This window comes from Heliangelus exortis, chromosome 2, assembly GCF_036169615.1.
Source record: "Heliangelus exortis chromosome 2, bHelExo1.hap1, whole genome shotgun sequence".
Taxonomy (NCBI): Eukaryota; Metazoa; Chordata; class Aves; order Apodiformes; family Trochilidae; genus Heliangelus; species Heliangelus exortis.
In genome coordinates, this window is record NC_092423.1 from 12,918,378 (window position 1) to 12,935,040 (window position 16,663).

Consider the following 16,663-nt stretch of genomic DNA (forward strand, 5'->3'; position numbering starts at 1 on the left):
CCAGTGATCTCTTTTTCCCTTGAGGCCTGTAGCTGAGTTTTTTGCTTCCTTTGAAGGTAGAAGTTTTGTCTTCATCTTCTTCTTCCCTCAAAAAATTTAGTTTCATATGTGACGGACTTGTTATGCTGTGTCCCTACCCAATAAATATCACCAGACTTGATGCACCGTGCTACGTATATACCAAGAATGTACAGGAAAAGGTTCCAAATGGCTGTAACTCATGTGTGCAACCATAAACAGGATTATTCTGGTTTACATCTATTAAAGAAAATAAAATGTGTTGTTAAAGAAAACCAAATGTGATGTTACTGAGATCCTTCTTCACTAACACCACTAATACCACTAATACCACTAATACACCAGCATTAAGTGAGATAATTTACTCACATGTCTTCCTGGCTTTTCTTGGAGCCAAATGGTAGAATGAAGTGCTCTTTTAACCCAATTTTCCATTTCTTTCTTTGAATTTGCTAAGTCTCTTGTATGGCCTCTACAAACTATGGCACAGAATGGGCTTGGTGTTTGGATCACTGGGAAGGTCAAGAGCAGCTCTATTTGTGTTCATTACTGATGGCATGTGCAAACTGATGTATGTATCATCTCCCACCAGCTTAAGTATGCTCCCTAAATTTCTCTCAGGTTTGTCTTCCACATCCATATGGACTTGCAGTTTTAATGTCCACATTGGGCAGATTTAGATTGGAAGTTAGGAAGACATTCTTCCCCTCTTCACCATGAGGGTGGTGAGACACCAGAATAGGTTTCCCAGTGAAGTGGTGGAAGCCCTATCCCTGGAAGTTTTAAGTCCAGGCTGGACAGGGCTCTGAGCAACCTGATCTAGTGGGAGGTATTCCTGCCCATGGCAGGGGGGTTGGAAATAGATGATCTTAAAGGCCCCTTCCAACACTGAAAATTCTATGATTCTATGATTGTCAGCTCCTTGCGATTTCTTTCTTTCAACTATCTTTCCTTTAAAACTGCCACAGTCTTGAATTAGGCCATTATTTCATCCTGGAAAATCAGTTTCCATTTACTCAGTTCACCACTTTCTGAAACCACAGTAACTCATGATTGCTGGGGCCAGAGGGGAATTGCTTGAGAGATGTGTAATGCACTGAGCTAACATGTAAGGCTAAAGTATAAAATTTAAGTTATAAATGAAAGTGACAAGCAAAATTTTTCTCCACTTAGCTTTATTAATGATGCAATATTTTATTGCCTGTGGCTAAAAGTATTTATTGTCATTGTGTTTAGCTGTAATTTGGTTTCAGTTTGCTTTATACATTTTTTTCCATTTTTTCCCCCAATATCATTTTGTTTCCATGCAGATTGTTGTCATAGTGTGTTCATGCAGCAATTGTCTTCTGTGAACAAACATATGCAGACTGGCATTCATCTGATGAAGCTTAACTTTGAGCTCATTTTTAAGCATACGAGCATGTGACTGAAATCAATAGCTACCTAGATTGTCCTTCCAGGGTGACTAATAAAGCTGCATGGGTTTTTTCTGGTTGTAAGCACAAGCATATATCTGGCAATATCAACCAGCAATGTCTTCGACATTTATTTAATTAGACCACAAGTCTCACTGAGACCAGGGGGAATATTTGAGTACTTTAAATTAAGTATCTGGTGGGTCACAAACAGTATTAAGTATCTTGGAGAATCAAGACTTGAATTTGAATATCATAGATTAGATTGTGCTCAGAGAAAGATATTGAGAGAGTTCATAAACAAGAAAAAACTTTCATGAGGAGAGTTTGAAATTACAAACTAGTTTGATCTATAAAGGAGTGGAATTAGAGCAAATGTATCAAAATTCTGTGAAACGGTGACTGCTATTTAAATGGAAGAATGAGATTGTCCCTTTGATAAATCGTATAACAACAGTGAAGATAAAAAAGCAGGCTAGAAACCATTATAAGGAAACACTTTTTCTACAGTGAGTAATTAGGTAATAGAACTCATTCTCAGAGTAAATGAGACCAATGAAGATTCCTAGTGAGACTGAATATTCCCATGTATAACAGTGGTACCTGGAGTTACAACAAATGATATGCAAGCAATGTAATAATACTTATTGTAATGGCCATTAAACCTTGTGCTCCAGGGCTCAGTGTAATCTAAATGAGACAAGAGCTGCTCTACAAAAGTAGATGATACCTGACAGAAAGGACAAATTGTATCACACCTGTTTGACAGAGGGATGTTCTGCCATCTCCTCAATTACGTGGTGATGACCAGTTTCAAAGACAGCATTAATAACAGAGCCAGTCTTCCTCTGTAGATCTAACCTAGTATGGTAGTTCCACTTGTTCTATATATCTGTCTAATACCTTTAAAGAAGTACAGACATTCAATAAAAGATATACACATCCAATGTGTTGTCTCTTGGAAGCTTTCTGTAAGTATATTATTAGTTCAATAAACTGTGTATTTGACAGATTTCTTGAATCTGTTAAAAAAGTTATTTGGTTAGGGGTGTTTTGTGTAGTTTTTCATTGTTTTGTTTTGTTTTTCCATTTTGGTATTTTGGAATAAACCTCTGATAATTATGTCTTCTGATTGCAGCATTTTTTTTGCAGCACTAGTGGCTCTATCATCAAATATATTTCTGTTCTTTCACCCTTTTTATTGATTTCAACATTCCTTTTTTTCAAGGTAAAATCTTTTGAGTACAAATAAAGGATCTTCATAGAGTAGTTCCTGCACTTTTTAGCCATCTTTCATTTTTATATCATCATTCTAAAGAGAATATAGAATGATGATGGTTTTGATGAAATCAATAATGACCACATCAGAGCAGAAGTAGCATCATGAAACTTCTTTTTGTGCTGTAAGTACATGTATGGCAGAAACTGCAATGTGGTCTGACAGCAGTGATGTGTGTGCAAACTCTCATCCTCAAAATCATGTGTTTTTTCAAAATTCGTTCAAGGTGGGCACTTAAAATTCCCAAACTGACAGCAATGTCAATTATATGTATTTCCTTGTGTTCTTGTGCAGCTTCAGGTGTGGATTACAGAAGTTAATGTCTTGGTGGCACTACTATGTTTACAGCAATTGGTCCTGTTTCACATCTTCTGTTATATGAGCATCTTAATTGTTCAGTGTAATATTTCTACTTAATTACAGGAAATGTCACTTACTATATTGATGGTAAAATGAATGCAAGCAATGCAAATGACATTGTACATTTTTACAATGAGAGAGAAAATGATTAATTATGAGACAGAATAAATTAACTCATACATCAAATGCTTTTAAGGGGTGTAAGAGGTGCAGGTAGGAGGTGCTTCCAGCTTAATTTCTTCTGAAGAGGAAATTAGAATCAAATTATATTAGCCACTAAAGAGCAGGAATGGTCTCCATGGGCTAGAAGAGCATATAATTGTACCTAACATTTATAGACACACAACGTATCATCTTGAAGTTTATACACTGTAAGGATCACTTCATTTATCATTTCAAGTCCATTGTAGCATCACAGTGTACTCCCTCACAAATTTTATTAGAAAGATTCAGTCATGGCTAGTATAAACCAGCTGGAGTATGCTTGCAGGAGCAGGCACTCACATAAGAGGAATCACAATGAATTTCATGAAGTAGAAGCTGCAAATTGATGACTTTAGGTCAGCCATGGAAAATTTCTGGAAAGAGGTTGAGTCTATAAATTGTTTCTGTTCATTGTCCAGAGATTTTAGCTATGGCAATCCCTGGGGAGGAGCACTATTCATCCAGTAATAGGGCCAGGTTTCTAAAGAAATGAGTATATTTCTGCCTTACACTGCCTAACATAAGTTTATTCTTTTTTACTTTACTTTCACATATAAGTATTTAATGCTTTTATCAAGCTGAAGTGCTTTTCATGTTGAGAAGGAAATTTCTTGAGGTGCTGTGTTTTAGGATAAAAAATACATTGATTTGCATGAGAAAGGACCCTTTTGCTCATGTCCCCTTGATGCAGCATGCAGCATAAAGCTAACATCAGTCATCTCCAAGAATTCACCACAAAAAGTTCAACAAAAACTTTCAGCATTTCCTCAGGTTTCCCCATCCTTCCTCAGGTTAAGGAGCCAGCTAAAATCATGGCATCATTTTTTCTGGATGGGGACAAAAGGAGAGGGAAGGGGACTGGATCAGCAGAGGGTCACATTTCTGAGCCTGGTAGAAAAGGAATGGCCAAGTGGTCTTCCACCTGGAGAAGAGATAGAGAGAAGATTGAAAGATACTGAGGATGGCTTTCAGATACTCAGTGTGGTCAGTCTTGCATTTATCTATTTATGGTTAATTTTTTTAATAGAAATATTTTTTCATTCCAACATAGACTTTAAAGAGATTTTAGAAACACTGTTTGTCTGTTTTTCTTTAGACAAGTGTACCACCAACATTGCACAGGCATCTCTTCACATTCCTCCCTCTGCTACATCCCACAGGTAGTTGTTTTACTTCCCCATTCCTACTGTGTGTATATATGTATTTACACATACAGGATTCAAAATGCTGCTAACTCTCTTGGCATCACAAAGCCAGTAGAAATAGGCATAAGTCACTAATAAATGTTGCATCCCAAAGCTACAGCATGAAAAAAGATGGCCTCTTTCCCAGAAGCTGTGCACTGAATATTTAAATTTGTTTGCAAACCAGCACTGACTGCAGTGTTTTCAGCCAGTGCACGTAGCTAAGTGCAAGCAGTGCAGCCTGCAGTTAATTAGTAAGTTTGCTTTACTAGGCTGTGACTATAGCAACTTTATTCTCATAAAATACCTTTCATGCACATAGGTGGAAAACCAAAACGTTCCTCAAAGAGTTTCTGTCCATGTGTTTAGTTCTTCTTCAAAGTGTCACCAATTCACAATCTCCTGAATAAAAATTAATCAGTGTTAGTGTGAACAGACAAGAGGTTTTGAATTACTTTATTGCATCTCATTGTTATCTAAAGATTTCCTCTTGAGTATACATTTTCTCTGGAATGCTTAGTGCATTCTTTTACGTACTCTAAAAGTTTCAAGCAGTTGGTGTAATGTGAAAATTATTTATCAATTTTCCGTTATGTAGATAACTTGGCAATTAAAAAAATAATTTCATAAGCTAAAATAATAGCAAAATAACATAATCATAGAAACAATTAGGCAACCAATTCTAATATTTGTGTATAAATATCTAAATTGTGTGTTTTTTAAATATTAAATAATTCTTGAAACGTGGGGCAATGGGTCAAAAGTGGAAGGGCAGAAGCTAGGGACAATGCTTGATATATTATCTTTTTTCCCTCATTCATGAGGATTTATTTTGAAACCCAACCTTTTCAGGATTTCAGAAGGGTTATTTTGCCTGCAATTTAAATCCCTTGGTGCTAATTTGCTTTTCTCACGTATACTAGAATAAATAGTATTCAACTTAATTGAAGTCAGTGGAAATACAGAGGTAAAACCAACAGAAGAAAATTAAACCTTTTGAAGTAAAACTTACTGCAGTACCTTCGTAAAGGTGAAATTGGTTAGTTTAGTCTGTTAATCACTTGTCAAAGTCTGACATTTTATAAAGTATTAGCAGCTGGAGTCTATTGTCCAGACAAGGATAATCAGCAAATCCAAGTTTATAAATTGTTGACTGGAAACAAGGGTGCAGAGATAACCCTGGAGAGGTTGTGAAAGACTTCCCTGGAGTTTATTTGCATTGCAATTCTGCTGGAAGTCACAGTGGCTTGGCTTCCTACCTACTTACTGCCATTTATTTTTGATATGCCCCAAAGCATCCATGACACTTATTAAAATAGAACGGTGTCTAGGCAACCAGCAACGCTACTGTAGCTTGCTTTAGCAATTACTCTATTTTAAGACGTTTCAAAGAGACTCAGTGTACAATCGTCAAACCTACTGTATCTGTTGATTCGTATAGCTTATGAAACCTTTGACCTAGATCAAAATTGCCAATATTTAAGAAGGGAATCTGCACAGTGTCCACTTGCAGTTTAGCAAGATGGTTTTTCTCATTTATATAATTTTCTTCATACTTTTTGTGCATCCTGCAGGCTATATTTGCTTGTAATCTAAAAAAATACATCTTGCTAATCCATGTTATGCCCCCTTATTTATCTGTGTGGTGCCTTTATGCACCTTTGCTGAAAATGTGCCTTTTTGCAGAGTGCCATTAACACTATATATGTAAGAATTTCCCTTTCGTCTCATTTTTATGGCAAAGTCTTTCTGCAATTTCTGGATGTAAGCCAGCAATGTTAGAGAGAAAATTGGAGCTATTCTGCCCTTGAGCCTGCCAATGTTCTCACAATGGGGAATATTAGTTTATAAATTACCCTGGAGAGAAATGCCAGTCACAGAAAGCTCAGGAGCTCCACAGGAGCCAAAGCACACCTTTCTGGTGTTTCACTTCTGTGGGTGTTCACATCCAAATGTAAATAAAATGTTAAATGCTAAATTTACATTTAGAGCTGCATTCAGCATTATAAAAGATCTCTCTGCCTCATGCATCTTGGTGAAATAGTTCTGTCTGAAATGTTTGTGTCTTATGGACTGCGTTTTACTGTATTTTACTGAGAGGAAAATATCTGGTGGGAAATAAGTCAAACAGTCTAATTATTCCAGATGTATTACCTATCAGAATATATCCGTCAGCAGAGAAACAAAAGGCTGGTTTCTCCTATGAAGCTCGTTCTCGGTGGTGGTAATTTAGTTTGCTTCTCCCAAAGAAGCAGAGTTTTGAAGTGTCGAGCATTTTCAGATGATGAGTCTGTCTCAGAACTGACAGTATGATAATGCTGTGACGCAGGGGATGCAAGTCAGATAGCATAGGCTGTAATGAGGTATATAAAAGGACAGCAAAATATTGCCTCAAAGTAAAGGCTATCAGAATGGAAGGATACATTTCCAGATTGTTTAAATCAGCATATCACAGTGTGAATCATTGCAGTTACACTTGCTGTGAATGTTCTCTGCAAGAACTAATCGTTGACAGTTGTGTCACCCATTTCTGAGTCTGCTTTAATATTTCATATTTCTTAACTGCAGTGATGTGCCTGGACGTTGCATGATTATGCTGTTTAGGGCCCTGACTTCTTCTCAGTGAATATGCTGGAAAAGCATTTTCTTGCTTGAAAGGTTCAGGCCTGCTGTCTATTGTAAATATCCCGGACACTTCACAAAGAAAAGAAATGGCACAAACTGTGACCCAAGGGCTTGGAGGTATAATTAGGTTTCTAATTAGAGAATATGATATAAACTCATACATTTTTGTGAAATTTGTTTGTCAGAGGTTTCCTAAGTGTTTAGTACTTTCTGGCCTAGTGAATATAAAATTTATTTTAGCTAAACTTTGTTTATTTATGCCTATGTTATTTGTTTTTCTGCATTTCTTTTTATATAGAATGCAACTGAAATATAATTGTCACTGGAGGAATCACACTGTCAAAACAGCATGTTCACCTTCCTATGACTCTTGGCCCACATAGGAGAGAGTAACATCATTTAAGCTCAGTAGGGAAAAGACGTAGAAAAAATTGTCATGTGAGGAGCAAGGAGTTGGGCTTGATGATCTTTATGGTTCTCTTCCGACTTGAGATATTCTGTATATTCTGGGGACAGTGGACCAAGGCAGGTTTGTGGTCCTCTTGACGGAATAAAAGGGGCTGACAGGACGGAAAAGACAGCACGAAAAACAAGATTTGTCAGGTAGAAAGGCAAAGAATGAGGTTGTGAGTTGAAGATAATGACAGAAAGAGTTAACGTTGACTGTAGGAAGGGTCTAAGGGTGTGAGAGGGTATTATCCATGTCAGGGTAATGTTCTTAGACTGGACTTCAGAAATACTTTGTTGTTTGCCTTTTTGAAGATGAACAGGTAATCCTCACTGATTTGTGTACCCAAGACTCTCCTAGCAGGGACAGAGAGAGGGTGCCTCGGGAGGAGCAGTAGTCCTTGCTACCATGCACTTATTCTCTTCAGGCCCAAGATGTGCTTTCCCACCATCTAAAATTGACTCTAGGGTGTGTGGCTGCAGAAGCCACAGCAGGGCCCTCGGGATTGGGGGCATGTGCAGGAACTGCTGCTTCAGAGAAAAACATTTTCCATGTTCCCCGTGGACGGCATTTGTTTGTTTATGTTCAGATCCAAATCTCTTCGATTGTTTGAGAATGATAGGTTTCTCCCCTTAGAACTGAAAAACACAACCTTTTCGAGACAGAGGTAGAGAAAAGCAGCTGGCATTCACAAGCTGCTGCTTGGCATGAACAAAAGGATATTGAGATAAGAGAGTGTAAAAGAAGGGTTTCTCTCCTCCACATTAAGGGCCTGATTATGCACAAATGCACTACAGGCACGGCAGAGGCTGGGGAGAGAGAAGGGGCTGTGAAGCGTCAGGATCACAGATACATCACACACTGTGGGAATTTAACCGCCAGCCTTCTTAACACCTTAGCAAAGCAAGCTGGAGTAGTATTTCCTGTTCTTGTTTTTCTGGCAGGCCGTGTAGTCAGGAATATTTAATATTAAAGCAGGTCAAACACAAAGAGACAGAGGAATGGAAAAGTATACAAATATGGTCCAGGGTTTGTATGCCTTCTTTAGCTTTGCAGTATTCTGGAAAACAAGATTTTATCAAAATCTTAAGGTCCCAATTGTTCGAGCAGATCCTTAGGCAGATTTGAAAATGAAAGCAAAGGAGTTTGTAGACTATAATTTTCCTGCTTTTGTTTCTAATTTTTGTATTGGATATATGTGGCATTTCAGTGGGATAAAGCCTGCTTATATTTCTTTCTATATTGTAGTAACTTTGAAAAAAAAAAAGTCTTCAAATAGTTACTACTTGTAGAAACCTTGCCCATGCCCCTGAACTGAGTTTGCTTCTTGTTTGACAGAAGACAATGGAAAACTCATAGCAATGTCAATGCTTTTGGGTTTTTTTTGTTGCATTTATCATGGCCAGATAGACAGGTGATAGAGAGCTACACATCCCTGGAATATCTTATCCATGAAAAAAAGTGACAGATATTAACAGACACTATTACAGTAACAAAATACTTCAGTGCTAATTTCCAAAAATTCATGATGGTCTCCATTAATCATGAATGTACAACCTGTAATTATAATTTATAGTATAAACATTATTAGAATAATAATTAGACATTTTTTTTAGATTTCGTTCAGAATTGAAATTATTAGCATAGGTTGATATCATCGAAGAAAAAAAGCACTTGTTCAGTAAAGGATCAGTCCCGTCTTTTGCATTAAATTAACACAATTATAACGTCACAATTGTAAGTGAAGCTTACAATTAATTTAGGACAACCCATTTGAAACGATACATCTAGGTAAAAAAAACCCTCTCAAGTGAATAGTTATCTACTGCTCAGCTAGGGGTTTAAAACCATTCAGTATAGGATTGATAAATGAACTTATTTTCTAAAGGTTCTTTTAATCTGTACCCCTTACATGGAAAGATCTTTCTTCTGAACTATGTCAATCAAAACAGCATCGGAGTGTTTTCATGAGTACAGACATTCAAAATCTGCAGCTAGTTCATCCTATGGCAGTTCACCCTGCAGCCAGCACACCCCATCTGCCCTGCTGGCTCCTTACTGCTTCCCATCCAGCCCTGGGTGCTGGTGTCCCCTTCACCGAGCACACCGGCTGCTGGGGGACCTGCTCGAGTCTTTCTGTGCATCCACACTTAAGTGTTGAGCCCAGTAGCCAAGTGAAACAATCCAAGGGAATCTCAGGTAGAAGGAAGCCACACGGGTTTCCTGGAAACTTTGGAAACTTGCCCAAGTGTGGAGGCTTTGCAGTGTCACCCAGCTTGACCCCAAATGACAAGTTCAAAATCCAGCTACTGCCTTCTTCCCAGCCAGACGGCTGAGCAGAAGGCAGAGCTGAACTCCATGGCCAAAATACATAATGGACCAGATCCTCATCCTATGTAAACAGGGCAGTGCTATAGCACAGCTATGCTGGTTGACTCTAATCAAGGCTTTGGGCCAAGAATTCAAAGGGCATGTCTGCATGGCTCAAACAAATCAGAAGTGTATTACAGACCTCTAAACTAGCTTCAAATGTTTTCTTACATGGTGCTGTGCAGTTCCATATTGTGGCATTAACTTCGGTCCCAGAAGTTTCTGAGATTGCCAGTTTGCTTGGCTACAACACATGGTTACAGCTATATTATATACTGATATGTTCACACTGTGTCAATGAAATACCCGTGTCCTGCTATATTGCATGAGACTGCACCCAAAATCACACAGATTGGCCTGGTGACAGCAATATTTATGGTTTAGATCACAAAAAAGCAGCCTTACTTTTTTTCTTTTTTAAAATTTTTTTATTTTCTTTTCTTTTTAGTTATGCTTGAATTAAAAAGAAAAAAACACAACCCTACTTTTAAAAAGGAAAACAGAGTTGCCACATATTATTTTAGCCATGATCCTAGTGGGAGAAGCATTCACTGCATTTGGCTGTGTCTCACTCCTGTGAACTGGAGATGCTGGAAGAATTGGAATCCTTGTCAGGAAGCCCAGTGACTAAAACTTACATCTACCTGCCTGAAATGATTCAGATCCTTTTCTTTTGGAGTGTTGGATCAGATGGGCATGCACAGTCCTGCTGCTGATGGCAGCAGAAAGGCCACAGATGGAACAAGCTGGTCGATGACATTCCACTCCATCTTCTTGCACAGCAAAACCAGCTTGCAGCAAATATCATTGTGGGGGAAAATTATGTTATAAGTAAATTTCCAAGATTTTCAGAATAGCTCCTTTCACAAGCAACTTGAGATAAAGTGTGACTGTCTCTGTGTACCTACTCCACTGATGTGCAGAGGCTTTATATAAATCAGTGCTGGAGGAAGGCCTTTTTTTAGAGTTTGCCTTTTGGTCCCTTGAGAGGGAGCCATCCAGTTGGTTTATTTGTTTTATCATGCTCACTGCTGCTTAAAAGAAGACAAAATGTGGCAAGCAGCTCATTAAGAGAGAGAGATTGGATCTGTGTTAATATGCAAATGCTAATCCATTAGGACCCTGCTCATACACCAATCAATCAATTAACTCATCTGTCCCTGTATTGTTCATTATTTGAAAAATGCTTTTAATCATTTTGCTATGCATTAATTAATAGCATGCCCAGTTGAAAAGGAAAAAAAAAAGAAATTTAGCATTCCTTGGGGCTTACATGTACACATACTTGGTATTCAGCTGTGATTCCATGATTAAGATGTATCATGTAGCCAAAGATAACACAGGGATTTACAGAAGCAAAGATACAGGGCAATTTGATTTTATATCAACTATTTCATATGTATCTTTCAGAAAGCACTTGACAGACTAAGCCATTGTAAGTAACAGATTTACACAAAATAAATTCAAAACTGCAGAAAGAGAAATTTAGAGGATAAAATACAGTTTTCCTTTTGCTATTACAGAGGCATCTGTAGGTCAAATAATAGCCAATGGACACAACTCTACTGATTTCAAATGAAATACTACGGGACGTATGAATTTGGCCCCAAAGTAAATGGATAGCAATAGACAGATGGAACTGAACTTTGTAAGGAATAGTAACTTTCAAAAAAAAAAAAAGGAAAGAAAGGAAAAAGAATTGTATCAGATGAGGAACGATGGGTCTCAATAAGAGGGTGAAAATTCTAACTGTGCAATAGATGTGCAGTGGGACAGATAATTTCAAACTGATACAGAGGTATATGGAATTATTTCATAGGATGCGCTGAGCTTCTTAAATATCCTAGAAGTCAGGCAGCATTATCTTACATTTGCTGTGCACTGGGTTTTTGGGATGTTGTAGAAAAAGGATGATCAGCAGTCAAGGTGAGAGGAGAGTGATCTACATGAGAATTTAGACAAAGGTGACAGTCACAGAGAATGTCTGAGGCAGATTAATAGATGCAGGAAAAATAGGAGTTGAGAAAAGTTCAGGATCAAGGATGCAATGAAGGTGAAAAAGAGGTAAAGGAAAATGTGAAGCCTGGCTTTGAAAGAGTCTGGAGTAATTGTATGGGGCAAAAGGATGTTTCCTTGCTGTGTGCAGAGCTCTATTTCTTTCCTTAAGATTAATATGGCTTTAACACAGGTGAATAATCCCATGAATTTAATTTTCTTTCATATCAGTCTTTGAATTCAGAGAAACTCTCTACCTGAATACAAGGCTCAGAGATGCAGTGATTTGCAGGCTCAGTGTTCAGTCTGACCTAACAGCCAATTTCTAAGCTGCTCCAGGGCCTCATCCTTCTCTTTGTGTCAGAGAGGCTTTGGAGCCCTGTTGGCCTCACCATCAATGAAACATTCCTTTCTTTCATTGAAGTCTTCTTCATGTGGCCATTACCAGAGCAATGTCTGTGTCCTGGGACAAAGAGAAATACATTGCTGCTCAAATCTTTGCATTTTCTTCCTACTCTGTCCTAGTTGATCAAGACTAGGAATACCCTAGGCATGCATCTGCCTTGTTCAGTATGACTCACTGAGCTCAAATTCTACTGTTTATCCATTGGAAATCCTGAAGCTTTTACTGTAACAGAAGGAAAATGATTCCCTCACTTGAAGGGTTCTTTTCCAAATGGTACTATACTAAGGATGTCTAAAAACTTCACTACTTCCATAGATAAAGTATGGAATTATATTTTATTAGTGACTATATGCTGAGCAATATGCATGCAGAGTTGAGATCCAATCTGTAGTTGTGAATTAACCCTTATATTTAAATTGCATCAGCTTATACTCTTTTTTTTTTTTTTTTTTTCCTTTCTGAGTTTTGTGAGTTGTGTTTATATGTTCTGTTTTGGGATGGTATTTGAGTCTGTTCAAATGGACCATGGAGTAGCAAAATAAGCAGAGGAAAGGACATCACCATTTATAACACAGGTCATGCCACTTATTTACTATTTATTACTCATAATATTTTCCCCTGGTATTAATACACATTTTTGCTTTGCCATGATGGTTTTCTTAGAAACAAGTATCACATGGTCCCTGTCTTGGACATTATTTGTTCTGAATCTTCTGAAAACAGAAATAGAAGAAATGGTGGTGAAATACAGACCAATTAAGGTGCTTTTTCAAGGTCACCCTCCAGGCAAGTAAGCAGAGCTGGAAATAGATAAATACTGAGATGGCAAGGGAGCACTGCGGAAATGCCAAGGACCAAATCATATGTTTTATTTTGACAGGAACTATCCGGAGTGTAAAATAGATACTTGAATAATTAAAACTGTGTTCTAACCTATTACATGACCTGCAACACTCACAATATAACAGACTTCGGGGGAAAAATGGCATTGTGGAAGAGATGGCATCTTCTGGGCATGAGCTGACAGCAGGGCTGTTCCTAAGCTGATGTGCTGATTGCAACTGCAGCTTCTGGGGAAGGGACAATTCCCTGCACTACACTTTGGGTGCTTTATAATTGCTCTTGTAAGAGACAAGAGCACTTGCTACAAAGAGCTGGTTAGAGTCTTTGTAAGTGTGCAAGATTTGGACTTAAAGCTTTTAAATGATACAGTTTTGGAAAGTTTTCTAGGCTTTCAGAGTTTAAAGGAAAAAAGGGATTTCTTCAACTTTTTCATTAAAAGAACTGGAATTGAGTTTCTACAAGAAATAGCATAGAACATCTTTATTTAATAAAAAAATCCTTCAGCTTAAAATTTTTGACCAGCTCTAATTTTGAACATTCTACAAGCACTATGTCTTTTCCTGCTGCAGAAGGAGGAGTTTGCTAGCAGCAGCTGTGGGGATGGGGTGAGTAACTCCCCTGGAAAACCACCACACTAATGTGATGAGGAGTGGCTGCAAGATCCGAGAATCATTTTATTTATTAAAAGCCATCATTCACTCACTGACAGGAAGGACAAATAAGTTATTGTGGCAATGACCCAAGATATGAAAGCACTGGCACTCATTCCTTACTCTACCTCTGTGCTCCAAGCCTCAGCCTAAGGAGTTTTCAGAAGTATTAAATGCTGTTTTTATTTTGGTTTGCCACCCATAAACTGGGAGTTTCAACACTTCCCTTCCTTACATAGAGTATTGGGTGAAAAAGAGCACATGATGTCTGTGGAGCTGTATGGCCACAAAAGCCAGCAAAACATCCAAGGTCCTGTTGCTAAGGAATATTAAACAGGAATTCTGAGGGCAGAGGAGATATTGTATCCAACAGTATCCCAAATCCTGGAGGACACAAAGGAAATGAATAAACTGAGACTCATTCATGTGAGTACCATTTAAAAGATTTGGACAATGAGTTCTCACTGGGAAAGGACAAAATCAGTAATGGAAGTTTTATTTTCAAGGTATTAAACAGGAAATTCTGAACAATGGAAAGTTTAAAACATTCAGTTCAGCACCAAGACTATGACTGGTTTTTCTTTCATGAGTATTTTTTTAGACATGAAAAGAGTGAAAAATATTTATTGCTTTTTCTTCAGCAGTGAAGGCAACATTTTTTTAAAAGTCATAGGTATCTGGTCATGGGATATGTTTATACATAGCTGGGGCCAGATAGACTGCAGGTTTTATGGGTCGTGTATGGAGATGCAGAAATCTCATAGCTCTACATGCCTATCTCCCCTGCATTCTTGGGAAGAGAGAACTGCAGAACTAAGCACTTCTGACACTTGAAGAATTCACCAAGAGACATTTGCCTAGCCCTGTGATTACTTCTATCTGTGCCTATAAACATACCGTAAATCATTATGGTATGGGAAGTTGTCTTCTTGCATTGATTGCAGATAACAGACGACATTTTAAACAAGAGAAAAATGAAGTCCTCCCGCTCCTGACATTTTCACCACTTCTTTTCTTTACTAATTTCCAATGTCAGAGACAGTTTGTGCCAATGTGCTAAAGTGTTGTTTCCATAGATTTGCAAAGTGAATCAAGCTGTCCATTCATGTCCTCTGAAGAGTGTATTGATGTGCTCCTTGCTGCTCAGGCAGGATGAGAGAAACAGCTTTTCAGAAGCATGGTGCTCGTGATTATATTTAAGAATTAACACTTAGGCCACTGGTTTTCAAAAGAGTTGTATCCTCACCTAGATTTTAGCCTTCTGAGAAATCTCTAATTTTCAAAGCCAAGACACACACCCATTTGTGCATTTCCTTGTACCCCTGCCCTCTTACTTTATCTCTCAGAGCTGTTGTAGGTTTGTTACCAGAGTTAGACAGAGAAAACTGAACATGCACTCATGAAAGACCTGCACTGTAGATCCTGTTCTTTTCCCATGGCTTCAGGAACTGCAACTTGAAAAAGGCCTTCCCCAGCACCTCCAATAACTGCACTATCTTTAGAGAGAGATTCCAGTCATGATCACTGACTTGAATGATCTATTCTTAAAAAAAAAGTAATTTATTCCACTGTGCTCAGGAATGGCTTTGCAGAACGAAGTGCTTTTAAATAGACACAGGCACTTCTGGCATTGTTAAAAATTTTCTCCTGAGTAATTCTGGGGGAACTAAAAATAGTTGCACATGACAACAGTGAGACAATGTAGATAATCCATCCTGGACTCCACCACCTAGTGATCAGTTCTGTATCAGTGCCACAGTTGTGCCTATAGGCTTTAAAAAAACCAAAACAAAACAACAAACAACTCAGATGGCCAAAGCAGACGAGCAGAGAGGTTCATTTAGGAACCTATAGAGCTGACCACTGACTTGGGACTGTGCATGCTTGTGTCTGAGTCCTCATCTCACCTCAGGAGAGATCCTCCCCCCTCCTCCCCCCTTGTGCCGTTTTTATCCTGTTTGTAAGATGGTGTTAATGATTTTGACTTCTTTTGTAAAACATGTTGAGGTCTGCCAATGCAAACTGTCACAGGAAGAAGGCAAGGACTGTTAAAATGGCTATAAATCTTTTCATTAGGTGGGCACTTGTATGCAAAAATATGAATTGTGTTAAGTACCAGTTGAACCTCCAGGGGCAGCAAATCTACTTGTGCCTTCATCTGGGGGTCAGCATCTTTCCTGTGGTTCCTAGAGGATCACTCTCAGCAGCCTGTGCCTGCCCAAGCAAAATATCTAAACAGTGGTGAAATGCTTTGCTGAAGCACATCTTTCAGGATTATTTGCTGGGAGTTTACATTTTGTTTAATTAATTCATGGAGCTACTGGATCCCACTGCCGTAGTATTTGCACTTTCCTGCTGAGCTTGATTTCTAGAACCAGCTAAATTATACTCTGAATTTTTCTGGTGGGGTTTAGGCATTCAGATCTGAGTCTTATTCCTTTCCCTTATCTCTAACAACCACAGCAATGCCACTTTGGTTAAGCACTTCACTTGATTTCCTCTTTTTGAGTGAAATTCACCCCTGGGAGCTTTGTGTGGTAGGACCACACCACAAAAGAGCGAAGAGATCTGTGTTGCTGTGCTGCTTCTAGAGATGTCTCAAACAACTGTAGCCCTGAACCCAATTTCATTTCACTTTGTCTACAGGTCTGGCTGCTGTCCCCAGCACAGATGTGTCTTCCTGGACGATTCTCCAGGGCATGTCCTCACTATTAAATCAGTAATGTTTTTTCAGGGATACTAAAAGCCAAACCAAAATTTTAGCATGGTGTAAAGATGAAACAAGTAGTAGGAAAAGACCATGGGATAAAGAAACATCTTTAGTAAAAAAAAATTGTTTAAAAAACCCCCAAAGTTGGAGGCAAGT